Here is a 12,855-nt window from a genome sequence, read left to right as displayed (position 1 = left end):
ATACGGAAATATAAATACAATTTTGGTTATGGGAATTATGGAATCAGAACCTCCGAATTGGGTTTAGTTTAATCTTAAATTTTTTGTTCAAACCTGAATATCTATGATCGAGTGAGAAAATTTTGAAAAAATTTAGCGGAATTCCGAACTTGGGTTAGGTTTTTGAGGTTTTGGCATTAGTTTTTAGGCTTGATTGTTACTCTTGAACTTTACTGTATTATTATAATTTGACTCTGTATTTAAAATTTTAAGTGCAGCGTAGAATACCTCGCTTCCGTTTTTCGAAATTCTCATGGGGAGGGGGGTTTAACCCTCAATCCAGGGCCGTAGGAAGAACCGACTCATGGGGGGGGTTTTGATGACTAATTTTTACCTATGATGTTTTGTCTAACAACACACGAAAAAAAAAATATTTAAACAAATTTTGTTTTTAACTATATGATTATACGTTTTTGAGTACTCATTAACAGTTTTCGTATGAAATTATAACTTAAGAGAAGACACGAATGCCACAAGAATGGTAAAGTGTCATTTGCAAAACCTTAAAACAGTCACTTTTTTCATCGATGGTTAAATTTTTTGAATTTGATGATTGATTGATTGTTTGATTAGAGAGACTTTAAACTTAAAAGTTCATTCATCTCTAACTTGAATTTGTTAAAAAGTCTGGTAAATCAATTTATTTGATTTGAGCATAAAATAAGTTCTTTTTAGGGTAGCTTTCGATTTCTTAAAAAAACTTATTCTTTACTCAAATCAAACTAGCCCAACCTTCCAAACTCTTTTGCAAATTCCAAGATTCTAACCTTTGATGAAAATAAATAAAATTTCCCAAAAATAAAAAAATAAAACTTTTTCGAATCAAATTTGCGTGATGCAAATTTGAACTAAATTTATGGTTTTAATTTGAAATTTGGCTTTAAAAACTGGAATATTAATAACGTTAAACAATACACCAAGAAAAAAGTGCAGTTTTTTAGGTGAAAATAAGGTACATGATTCTTGAACAGGAAATAATTTTCATAAAGAATCAGTTCCATACTGAAAATCTTATGGATGATTTGGTTAAATATGGTTTGGGATATTTTGCATGAATCAAAAACTTAGAAAATAAAATCAAATTCTACTTTATATTTGTGATTTTCAGCTGAATTGTGTGTACAAACTCATTCTGAATAAAAACTTTGAAATTTGGAAATTGAATTGACAAGCAAATTTTAAAGTTAATGTTCTCTTGAATTTCTTAACAATTTTATGTTGATTGAAAAACTCATTCACTAGCTAAATCTTTTTCTGAATTTGAAATCTGAATTCTAAATCTGAATTCAAAAATAGAACTTTGAATTAGTTTCGAATTGCAATACCATTTCCGAAATGTACAAAAAATACGATTTCCGAATCTTAATTCCAGATCAGAATTTCATGAGCCAAATCTTAGAGCCTTCATTCATGAATCTATTATTCAAATTCTGTAGTGCTGGTTGAATCTTAAATCATTATTTCAATGATTTATTTTAAATCTGTTTAGTGAATCTGATTTCAAATGTGAATTTCGAATGATGAATCAGAATCTGGTTTTCAATTTTGGATCGCCACTTAGAAGCTTTAAATGTTTAAATTTTGTGTTAGAATGAAGTTTAAGAACTTCGAATTTGAATATAAACTTTTTTTTTTCTTTTTCCATATCCGGAAAACTATTATCAAAATATTGAAAATGCATTTGATTTTCAAAAAACATGATTCAAATTTGATAAGAAATGCAAAACCGAATTCGAACAAGGAGTTCAAAGCAGCATTTCATTCCTTATTTCTTATGATTATTCGAACTGAAAATCAAGAATCCTATACTTGATACAAAATCAGAAATAAAAAAAAATATGTAGAAATACAATTTTGGTCTTATGAATATGGAACCAGAACCTCCAAAATGGGTTTAATTTAAAATTCAATATTCAGATCTGAATTTCTATGATAAAGATGCCAAATTGCCCAGTTTTCATCGGATTGGCCCGGATATTTAGTATAAAATTTGGAAAAAGTCTGGTCCGACCCAGTTGCCCAGTTTTCATTGGAAAAGCCAAGATGTTGTCTAGGTTTGTTCTCATTCTCATTCTTAAATCAAACTTAAGAAAAAACAAATTTTGTTGTATTTTGTTTTATTCATGTGTCCAAAATTTTTGCAACAAGTTCCAAAATATGATCATAAAAGGGTTTTTAAGATTATTGATGAGCAATTTCAAGGCTTTGACCAAACTCCGGTTTTGCCTGGATTTGGTCGACAATTTTGAAATCAAGTATCCGGATTTTGCCAGGTTTTTATATCAAACAGCCTGGATTTGTCCGGCCCGGATACATGGTGAAATAAATCTGACAACTTCATTCTATGAACAAGTGAGAAAATTTTGAAAAACTGTAGCAGAATTTTGAACTTGAAATTGGTTTTTGAAGTTTTTGTATTAGTTTTAAGTTCAGATAGTTACTCTTGAATATCTTTGCTCTATTATCATAATTTGATTATGAATTTAATTTTTTTAGTGTAGAGTAGAATACCTCGCTTGCTTTTTTGGACCCTCATGGGGGGGGTTTAACCCCCAAAACCCCCCCCGTTCCTACGGCCATGCCTCAATCCACTATGAATTTTTGCAAAACAGAGAATTTCAGTTGTTGATAGCGTTTTTAAATAAATTGCGAATTGAATTTTGCATTTTAGAGCTCTAATTAGAGTTTACATTTTTGATTATTTTATTTATTTTCTCGCGATGTTTGCACGTGATGGTTTAACGTGATAGTTTAACGTGATGGTTGTTTGAAGATACCAGAAACTGCCTTCTATACAGGCTTAATGGATATTTAAAGGTAATATGGTGAACTCATTTTCAGTTGCTTCATATAATTAAAAAATTGATGTAATTTTTTAAGATGACTAGGAAAATATCGATTCATAGGGGCTTCCCTAGGAAAATTGCCACGGGCACACCGATGCAGGCTTAATCCAACCCTGTAAAAAACTTATCACAATTCTAATTATTTTTAGAAAAAGAAATCCTTTATAAGGTAGAAAAAAACACATCAATTCCGTCTCAAGACGGGGTTTGGAAAAACGACAACAAATTAAAAAAAAAATAATTCACTAATATTCAATACTTGGTAATAACGAAAAAGTAATGAAATTGAGTCATTCAATCTATGCGGTTATGCAATTTTTAAAAAAAATAATAAATAAAAGTGTTAAAAATGTTTCCCAAATGACAAAATTTTTCGTAGAACTTAAATGGTATGCAATCATAACACTTAATTTTTGTTAATTTCTCAGCTTAAAAAATGGTTTTCGAAATAATGGTAAAAAAGTTTTAAAAAAAAGAATATACAGTTAGGTTACCAATTTAGGTACTTAAAACTGATTACCTTGATGGAAAATTTGATTACAAATCAAATTTTTTACATAACCTCTTTTGTTTGTTAAATATATCCACGGAAAGAAAAAAATTGGATATTTATGGCTATTCAGACTAGAAAAAGTTCTCTACATTTTGAGACATTTGAGCGTTTTCGTGTGTTTAAAAAAGGTTTATTGCCTTTAAAAAAAAATTCATTGATAAATATTTCGGTTTTTATAAGCGACCTTCTTTCGGTTCTAGTACCCTTTTTGTTCATTGTTTTCCTAACCTGGTTCACACACTTCGGCTTCACAGACGTCAGACAGAAAAAAAAACTCAAAAAAAAATCTACACCCATCGGCGAATATTCCAACTCTTCGGATTATGGCCTCCCCCAGAGTTTGAAGACCCGAACAGGGAAAAAAATATTATATCATACACCACCTTAGCTCAGTTAGTCGACCATTGGCCTTCGTCTCGGGCTAAAAATTCATCGTTTTCCAAATCGACGAAGACGACGACGGATTACGAGAGCGCATTTGTCTAGCTGTTAGTTGTTCTAATTTGCGCACGCGATTTTTCTCGAGCGAATTTTTCGTGCGTGCGTGCGTGCGTTCGTTCGTTCGTGATCGTGTGGCTGCTCATAGGGGAGAGTAACTAGGTGAGAGATTTTTTTTTTCGGAATCAGTTCGTCGATCGCTTCAAGTGGTTTGGCGCAGAAGTTTTTCTCGAACGGCAGAGTTTGACCTTTGCTAGAACCGCGTGTGAGTCGACCGTTCGTGAACCTCTTTTCTGGGTGGCTGTCCCGGATTTTTCATCTCGGGGAGCCGCGTGAAATCCGGAGTGACGAAAGTGCGTGTAATTTGTGGGGAAAATAGAGAAAGGTTACCCCGGGTCATGTGAATTTGTTGACGATCCACGATCAGCTTCAAGAAGAATTTGGTTCCGGTTCTGGAGGGGATCGCCGATGGATTGGGATTGTGGAGAATTGATTTCTTTTTATAACATGTGAAAATTTCTCAAGGCGACCGTCAATCTGTGTTTGTGAATTAGAGTGCACACACTTGTTCGAATGACGGCTGGTCACTTTTCGTTGAGGCGCAAGTGTTTGTGATCGAAAAATGTGTTGCGCAGTCGAGCCGTTGCGCAAGTGGATTTAAAAGGAGTGCGACGTGTGTACTTTGACATATACACTAACTGCTACACAGTGATCATTACACTTAGTAATTACCTTGAGGAAGGCAATGAAGACGTTAAGAAGAGTGAAGGCATTTTTATGAACTTTTCCTTCGAGTACTGATGCGAGGCTAAGTGCTGGTGTGGGAAGTTTGAATTTTTTCCTTGGTTTTCTACCGATGATCTATATCAGAGACATGCTAAGCAATTTTCTGACGCCCCCCATTGCTAATGAGCTATGAAAAACTCATTTTATCTGATGTTGGAAAATAGACAGAGGGCATTTTTCTATAAACTAAAGAAAACATTTAGCACCATTTTTTCTATCATGTGAGGGTAAACTTCATTTGACAATTTGATTTTATAACGTTCCTTTCTAATTCATAAGGAATTAGAATACTTGGAAAATATTGCTCATCGGGAACGGTCTGTTTTAAGTTAAAAAATAACTCATATTTTTCACTTATGTGTTTATCTAAAAAATTAATTTTTAATGCTCTACTCAGTAACACCGGAAAAAGCATTCAATACATCTGAATAATTTATGGGCTTGGCCCTCATTACGTTGAACAGATGAGACCACTTGTTTTATGAGATAATCATTGCCAGCTTTGTTTACTAAAAGTAAACAAGAAGGGATGCACACCGTTTCTCTGAAAACGTTGACCCAGAAAAAAAATCCCCAGAATTTTAATCGCTGAAAAGAACACTTTCCCAGATTTTTTTTCCACAGACGGACCATGTGTTTCCCTGAGTTTTTATTAACCAAAATGAAACATTTATCATAAAATTTTTCACCAGACTGAAACATTGCCCTGAAGTTTTTTGCCAAAAGGATCATTGAAAATTGTTTGATTTCCAAAAAAATAGATAGATATTCAATGTTTTGTACTTTTGCGGCAAAACCTTAACAACGAAGCTCTCAAATTTGAGGTAGACGCCAACCCGCTGGCAAAAAATCGATTTTCGAAGCGCTCAAAATCATCTATTCGAATATTTCATCGTGTTCTGGCATTTTCAGGATACATGAAACCATAAAGTTGAATGTCATAAGTTTACCCGAATAGCAGTTCTCAAAAAATGTTAGGAAAAGTTTGAACATATTATGAAGATTTTCCAAATGTTTGCTTACATTGAATGACGTGTAGATAATTAAATTGCGCATTTATTTGTTGCGTTTGTATGTGTTTGTTCGGCATATTTTACACATAATTCAATTAAATATTGTATTTTGGGTGAAGTTGGAATTTTTTTATGTGGAATCTATATGCGAAACAAGATAAATACTTTTGGTTTTTAATCTTTTACTAGAGATTTTGAGAAATACTCCACATTACTCCACTCTAATCTTACGTTGGATAGATTTCCACATTTCTGGACTACAAAATATATTGCAAATTGGGTTTCCTTTTTTTGTCAATTTTGGAGAACGATTTCAAAGAGTTGAAGCACTTTTTTCTCAAAACTCGACTTCTAACAAATATTCTCCAGGATCAAGAACTAAATTGATGTTTAATTAGATCTGTAGGTTCAGGTTTCTCAATAACCCATTCAGAAAACATCCTTATCATATTCTGAAGCACTATCAGTTTGATCAGCTTTATGAATCTACAATATAAATAACCCGAAATTTAATTTCTGTTATTTTAAAATTTCCTCATGGCACTCAGTTTGGTCTGGTCTAAGCCCGGCCATATATGATAATTTAAGAAAAAACCCTACATAGCCCAATTTCATTGTTTTGATCAGTACTTGCGAAATTGTTAATAAATTCTCATCTAACATAACATTTTTTATTGACACTTTAACTGATGAAAGATTTTAAAAGTAATCAGCGCCAGAGCGTTGTCCTGTCAATCTGTTTTGATTTAACTTTATTTCTATTGTATTTTTGAGATGATTTCAGATTTAATTAACTTTCTAAGGTTTTTGAAATTTTTCAGAAATCTGTTAGAAAATTTAAATACAGTAGTTCTATATTCAGCTTTTCAAATTTTCAAGCTCTTACGATAGAAATACAAAAAAGGGAATTTCAAAATTAAATATGGAAATAATAAGTTATTTTCAGTAGAATTATCATAATTTTAAAATTTCAGTATGTACGTTTCGATACAAAAATGTTTAAAACAGACTTTTTTTCGGTTACCAAAACGATTTTTTATAGGCAGTCTGGTTAGCATAAACCAAATAAAAACACCAGAGCTTTGAACAAAATGCAAAACTGGTTCTAAAATAAATTTATTTGGAAGCTTTCAAACATGTATTTATTTGGAAAAATCATTTAATAAAACACAATTTTGAATCATCAAAGATTGGAAGTAAGATTGAATGCAGAAAAATTAAAAAAAAATTACTAGAGTAAAAAATCTGAGATTTGTACCATGCCGGGAAATATTCCATTTCGGGAAAAAAAATTAAAATGGTCCATTTTGGCAAAAAATATCTGGTTATTGGTGCATTCTGGAGATTTATCTGCAGAGAATTCAAGAATTTGATTTCAAGTATTTACCATTCTGAAGAAAAATGATGCTGGGCAAAAGTTTTCGTGAAAACATGAGACAATCTATAAGAAGACATGTTTTCGTCAAACTTGAAAATACAATGTCATATAAATGAAAAAGCTGATTTAAATGCTTTAGAATAAGCTTACCCGCTTTTATTCAGGTTTGCCCTGACAATTAAGATTATGTTTGGGAAAAGTAAGTTCCAGCCCGGTTACCAGATTTTTATTTAAAAAGCCCAGATTTATACACCTTAAGTATTTGCCAAATCGAAGGAAATAAACTAGTTCTGTTATAAATTTCTTTTATTTATGCTTACAAAACGAAATTCTTTGAGCAAGTTTTTTTAGACGCGCCCGTGGTGTAAAGGATAGCCTTCAAGTCTTATAAGCCAGCGGGCATGAGATCGAATCCCGGTCACGGCATACATAGTACATTTTCTGAGGGTTGGTGGTTTTAGCATTTGTAAGATGCTAGCCATCATATCCTCGAAATCTGAACGCTTAGAGTTAAGTACAAAGGAATCTCTTCGAGGAAACATCAAAATTCATTGAGATTCTTTTTGTATTTGTGTTCGTTTTTAAAGTTTAAAAAAAATCATGGAAGCTTTTCTGGAAGCCTAAAAACGATTTAAAATCTGCTGATAATGTTTTATGGAAAACAATTTTTTTTAATTTTTTTTTTGTTGATTAATTTCTGGGTTTTGACCTTATGTGCCCAGATATTGCCCTGATTTTTGGTCAAAATTTCGAAATCAAGTGCCTGTATTTTTTTCTGGGTTTTTGATACAATAGCTCGGATTTGTACGGCCGGTTGAATTTGTACGGCCGAATTTGAAAATTGAAAATAAAACCAAAACAAACCGTTGGCAAAAAGAATGAAAATATGGCTGCTCAATTAAGGCGAAGTGAAGGCTTGAGAAATAGAAATTGATTACTTATTAAAAAAAAACAGATGCAAAATTTAAAAAAAAAAATCAGAAAATAGAAAAACTTAATCATGTTAAAAAAAATATTTCAAGTTATTTCCCTTCTACATTTTCCATTCCATTCTGATAAAACTTATGCTTTCATTTAGTTCTCATGTTGTGTCCATATTTTTTTCATTTTGTTGCCATATTATAAGGTTCTTTTTGTATTTTGTTGTATTTTGATAATAATTTTTCACGATTTGATTCAATTTATTCCAGATTATTTTTAATTTTCATTTTTCGCCATTTTGGTTTCACTTTGTTGCATTTTATTTGCCTTTGGTTCCTCTATTATGCGATTTATTTTCATTTTGTTAAAATTTTTCCAATTTTGTTTTGATTTTTTTTTATTGTTTCAATTTTGTTGCTGTTTTTTATTTTTCTTTTGACTTTTCGTTTCCATTTCTTTTCATTCGTATCCTTATTTTGTTTTAACTTTGATAAACAGTTTTTCCTGTTTTTTTTTTCAATTCATATCCTTTTGGTCTCCAATCCATTTTCATTTTATTTTTGAACTATTCGCATTTGATTTCATTACAATTAACTTTATGTTTCTAAAATGTTTTCAAGTTGTTTTATTTTTTAAATTTATTTTCAATTTTCGCTTGAAAAAATATAAAGTTTTGGACAAAAAAACAAAAAAAAATATTAAAATGGAAACCAAATGCAAACAAAGTGAAGAATAATTGGAAACCAAACAGAAATTAATTGTTCAAAATTTGAGAAAATTGTTACCAAAATTAATACAAAACAGAAACTAAATTTTAATACAATTTCATCAAAATGGATATAATTTGCAAACAGAATACATACAAAAAAGAAATATTGATTTGTTTAACTTCCTGTTTGTTTCCTTTCAGTTGAAAACAAAATAAAAACAAAATAAAATAAAAAAGGAACAAATGGAAATAAATTTCAAAAAAAGAACCAAATGGAAATAAAACGATTGAAAATGGAACCAAGATGGCAAAAATATGCAAAAAAGGGATTTTTTTCAAACAAAAAGGAAGTAAAATAAAAACTGAATGGAAACAAAATTGAAACAAAAAATCTAATAAAATTTAAATGTCAAAATATACAGTGACATCCAAATTGAAAAACTATTTAAACAAAATGATAACAAAAAAAGATTTTCATTGAAAATAAAATGAGCAAAAATAATAATAACATAGTCCAGAAATAAAAATTAAAAACAAAATTGAAAATCGTACAAAACAAGTAAAAAAAGAAAATTAAAACAATTTAAAAAAAATTAAATAAATTCAACCAAAAATTTAAAATGAAAAAAAATTAACAAATACAAAACCAAATACGAATAGTGTACAGAAAACAAACAGAAATTTCAAATGCCAATGGAAAGCAGACAAAGCTGAAATATATAACTGAACGGAAATGATAAGGTTGAAAAAGGATTCAAAAATGGAAACAAAATAAAACCAAATGCAAATCAAATTTAAAATAAAATAGATATGCATTGTATACATGATTGAAATAATATGAAAACCGCTGCAAATTCAGATGATAATTTTAATTCAATATTGGATTCCTTCAATTTATCCATAGTTATTATTCCATCGTTCAATTGGCGATTTATAAAAAGACATTCATAGCTGCTCACTATTCAATTTATTTCACTTATTTAAACCCAAAAGCAAAACATGGCTTTTAATTCATGTCTATTTCTTCAATATTTTTTAATGTTATCAAATCAATGAAGTTGATTCCATAAAATCAGAAAATAGAATCGAAGCAAAATCTTTTTTAATTGATTCTACAGATTCATTGGTTGCTGGAAATATCTTAATCAATTTTTTTTTAACTTGATTTATTTTTATTTGAACAGCGACTTATGAGGAATAAAAATATTTGGTACTTTTAGTTCATTTTAATTCAATATTTATTCTACGGTTTTTAATTACTTGAACTATTGAAAAAGCTTTATCCTTTACATAAAGTCAACTTTTATGAAGGCTTTTCTTTTATTTTTTGTTGAAGGAACGATTTACTCAACATTTTAAGGGAATAAGTACAGCTTGCTGATGCATTCCATAAAATAAATATATGAAAAAAGGCTGATCTACACGAACTTGTTATGAATAAAGATCTATATTCTTTAATTGTAAATAAAGAGAAGAAAAACTCAGTTTTATACATCTACTGTAGAAAACCGAAATCTATAAAAGGTAGAAATATCAAAACAATTAGTTCAAATAGTTTAGTTATTTTCATATTCTCCCAAACTTAGAAATAATTTTCAAAGTACGACTTAAATTTAAAAAAAATTTCAATCCAAAAAATTCTTTAGAGAAGGAAAACTTGTCATAACGAAAAATCTTACGATTTTATGTTGTTGAAGAAATTCAAATATTTATGGCATTTCTAACAAAAGAAAGAAAGCTGCCTTCAACATTGCAAAGTGGTCCGGAGTGGAACTTTATCGTGAAAAAATTAATTACGAAGATATTATAAAAGATAGATAAACGGTACTACCTAGTAACCTACAAAGCCTACGATAGATAAACGGTGTCTTCAGCTAAAATGCTAATCAAATCATGCGCTTTAATAATCTTAAATCAAATATTGAAGCGTTTCGTTTTTGAACGATTTATACATAAAAACTTTTTACAGTGAACAGATAGAGACAACTTTTCTTCTACAAAGCTGTAGCCAACAGTTTTTGAAGCAACTTTTTTAATACACCACATACACACACGGAAAATAAAAAAAAAGGTAAAATTAACCTTTTTGCGAGGTGATTTTTTCCACCTCTCTTTCGAGGTAAATTTTACTTCATTCATCTAGCAAAAAGGTAAATTTTAACCTTTTTTCAATTCACCTAGCAAATAGGTAAATTTTACTTTTTTCGCAATCACCTAGCAAAATAGTAAATAATACCGTTTTCCCATTCACTGGTATGATTGGTTTAAATAAATAAAAATAAAAACAAAATTCATTCAAAAATTTATATCTATATGAATTAAAAAGGGGTATTTACCTAATATTTATTTTTTAAATGTATCACCGTGTTTGAAAAAATTATTGAGGTAAGTCCTTTATTTTGTCAGGCTTGTGGCAATTCGGCTTGGCGTTCTTTCGCGTCATAATGGCCACTGAATCCTCCTGCACTGCGTTAACACTTTCATGCCCTTCTCCGTTCGACTAATTTGGTCAGGCGCAGCTTCTCCGGAATGATATCTGGAGGATGACGTGGAATACACCTAGAAGCTGGGCCGATCTGAAACAAAAGCAAAGTATTATGACGCGAATCAGCACAACTAAATGATATCTAAGAAAATACTTACCATTCTGTTCCGATTTTCTCATATTGGGCACGAAGCTAAACTTCCCTTCTGAACGACAAAACAGCTTTGGCTTAACCTCAATAAACGGATTCGGCAAATAGTCTCTTTTTTCGAGATGAATTGTACCGTTTTGTTAAGCTTAATCCAGGTCAACCTCACCTCACTACGAGGTAAGGTTTACCTTATTTGGATTTACCTTTTTTTTCAAGGTGAATTATAGATTTTTATTCAGCTCAATTCAGGTGAAATTCCCCTCGCTACGAGTTAAAATTTACCTTTTTTGGATTCATCTTTTTGCTCGCTGAATTAAACCTTTTTTCCAACTTCAATTCAGGTAAATTTCACCTCCCTGTGAGGTGAGTTTCACCTCAAAGAGGTAGAACTTACCTTTTTGGCTTTCACTAGCGTTCACCTTGTTATCTCGGTAAATTTTACCTTTTTATTATTTTCCGTGTATGGCGCTTCGTAAGCGGGTTACGATAATTGAATATTAAAATGTTAGGGTGTGTCGAAAAAAAATCAGTATTTTGGCAGTACTTTTGTGAATGAATTCATACTATAAAATGTCTTGAAAGCATTTGTATGGAAAAAAATTTCGCACATTTTTTTTATCTCAAATGCAAACTTGTATCTGGAAGCGTTCGTTAGTTAGAAGGGATTTTCTTTAGCAAAAACTTGTACTTGTACGGCTTTATTTCGTTCAAATATCAAATATTTGGTTGATAAATTATAGGAGATAGTTAATTCTCCTAACTGGATAGAAAAAAAATTCGAAGGTTTGTTAATTTTCAATACAAATTTACACATTTAAAGACCCTGTGAAAGAGAATATCCCCATTTCTCGTACAAAAGTAAAATTTTCATCGTTTTGCTATTTTCTGAGTCCATAACGATGCCTAGATAAGCGAATTAGCACATTTTTTCGCTTAGAGTCAAATTTGCAAAAATTAAAAATGTCAAACAATGACAAAACGATGATAATTCGACTTTTCAACGAGAAATGGGAAAATTCTCCTTAACAGGGCCTTTGAATGTGTGAATTTGTGTTGAAAATGAACGAACTTTAATTTTTTTTTCTACATACAACTTTGCGCCTTTAGAGAAAAATGAGCGAATTTTTATTCATTCAAATGCTTAGAAGACATTTTCATAGTATTCACAAAAGATAAAGGAAGAATACAAATTTTAATTTTTATGAAGAGATTAACCACCGTAATTTTTGTTTGTTACTTTGATTTATCGGCCTAGCGGTGAAAAGTGATGTCCTTTTTAGTAGGGACATATAAAGATTATGAAATTTTTTTTTTTATATAGATGGATAGAAGGTTAGAAGAAATGAAAGATGGTGAAAATGAGCGGGTAGAATTTGTCTAGAAGCATTACCATCACATACCAAATTTTTGTTCCTCACGAGCCTACTACTATGAAGTGGTAGATACAGATAGAGTTGCATCTACCACCACACATTAGTAGGCTTAGCGTGGTCCGCCCCACAAGCGAGAACTTGTAGTGCGGACGAACAAAAAGAT

General features: G+C 30.7%; 1 protein-coding gene across 2 annotated transcripts in view; it reads left to right on the top strand.

Moving 5' to 3' along the window:
* The first annotated feature begins 3,873 nt into the window (after nucleotides 1–3,873).
* Nucleotides 3,874–12,855, top strand: part of LOC129754509 (RING finger protein nhl-1) — a 168,326-nt gene continuing 159,344 nt past the window's right edge. Inside the window, exon 1 of one of the 2 annotated variants that reach the window (XM_055750624.1) lies at nucleotides 3,874–4,038. The gene's annotated coding sequence lies outside the window, so the exon portion shown is untranslated. Of the gene's footprint in view, nucleotides 4,039–4,076; nucleotides 4,230–12,855 lie in introns of those variants that run through there. The other variant, XM_055750623.1, reaches the window with a different exon arrangement.

The sequence above is a fragment of the Uranotaenia lowii genome, chromosome 3 (genome assembly GCF_029784155.1).
Source record: "Uranotaenia lowii strain MFRU-FL chromosome 3, ASM2978415v1, whole genome shotgun sequence".
NCBI classification, from domain to species: domain Eukaryota; kingdom Metazoa; phylum Arthropoda; class Insecta; order Diptera; family Culicidae; genus Uranotaenia; species Uranotaenia lowii.
The sequence above is the reverse complement of the archived record's forward strand: the minus strand, read 5'-3'. Positions and strand labels throughout refer to the sequence as shown.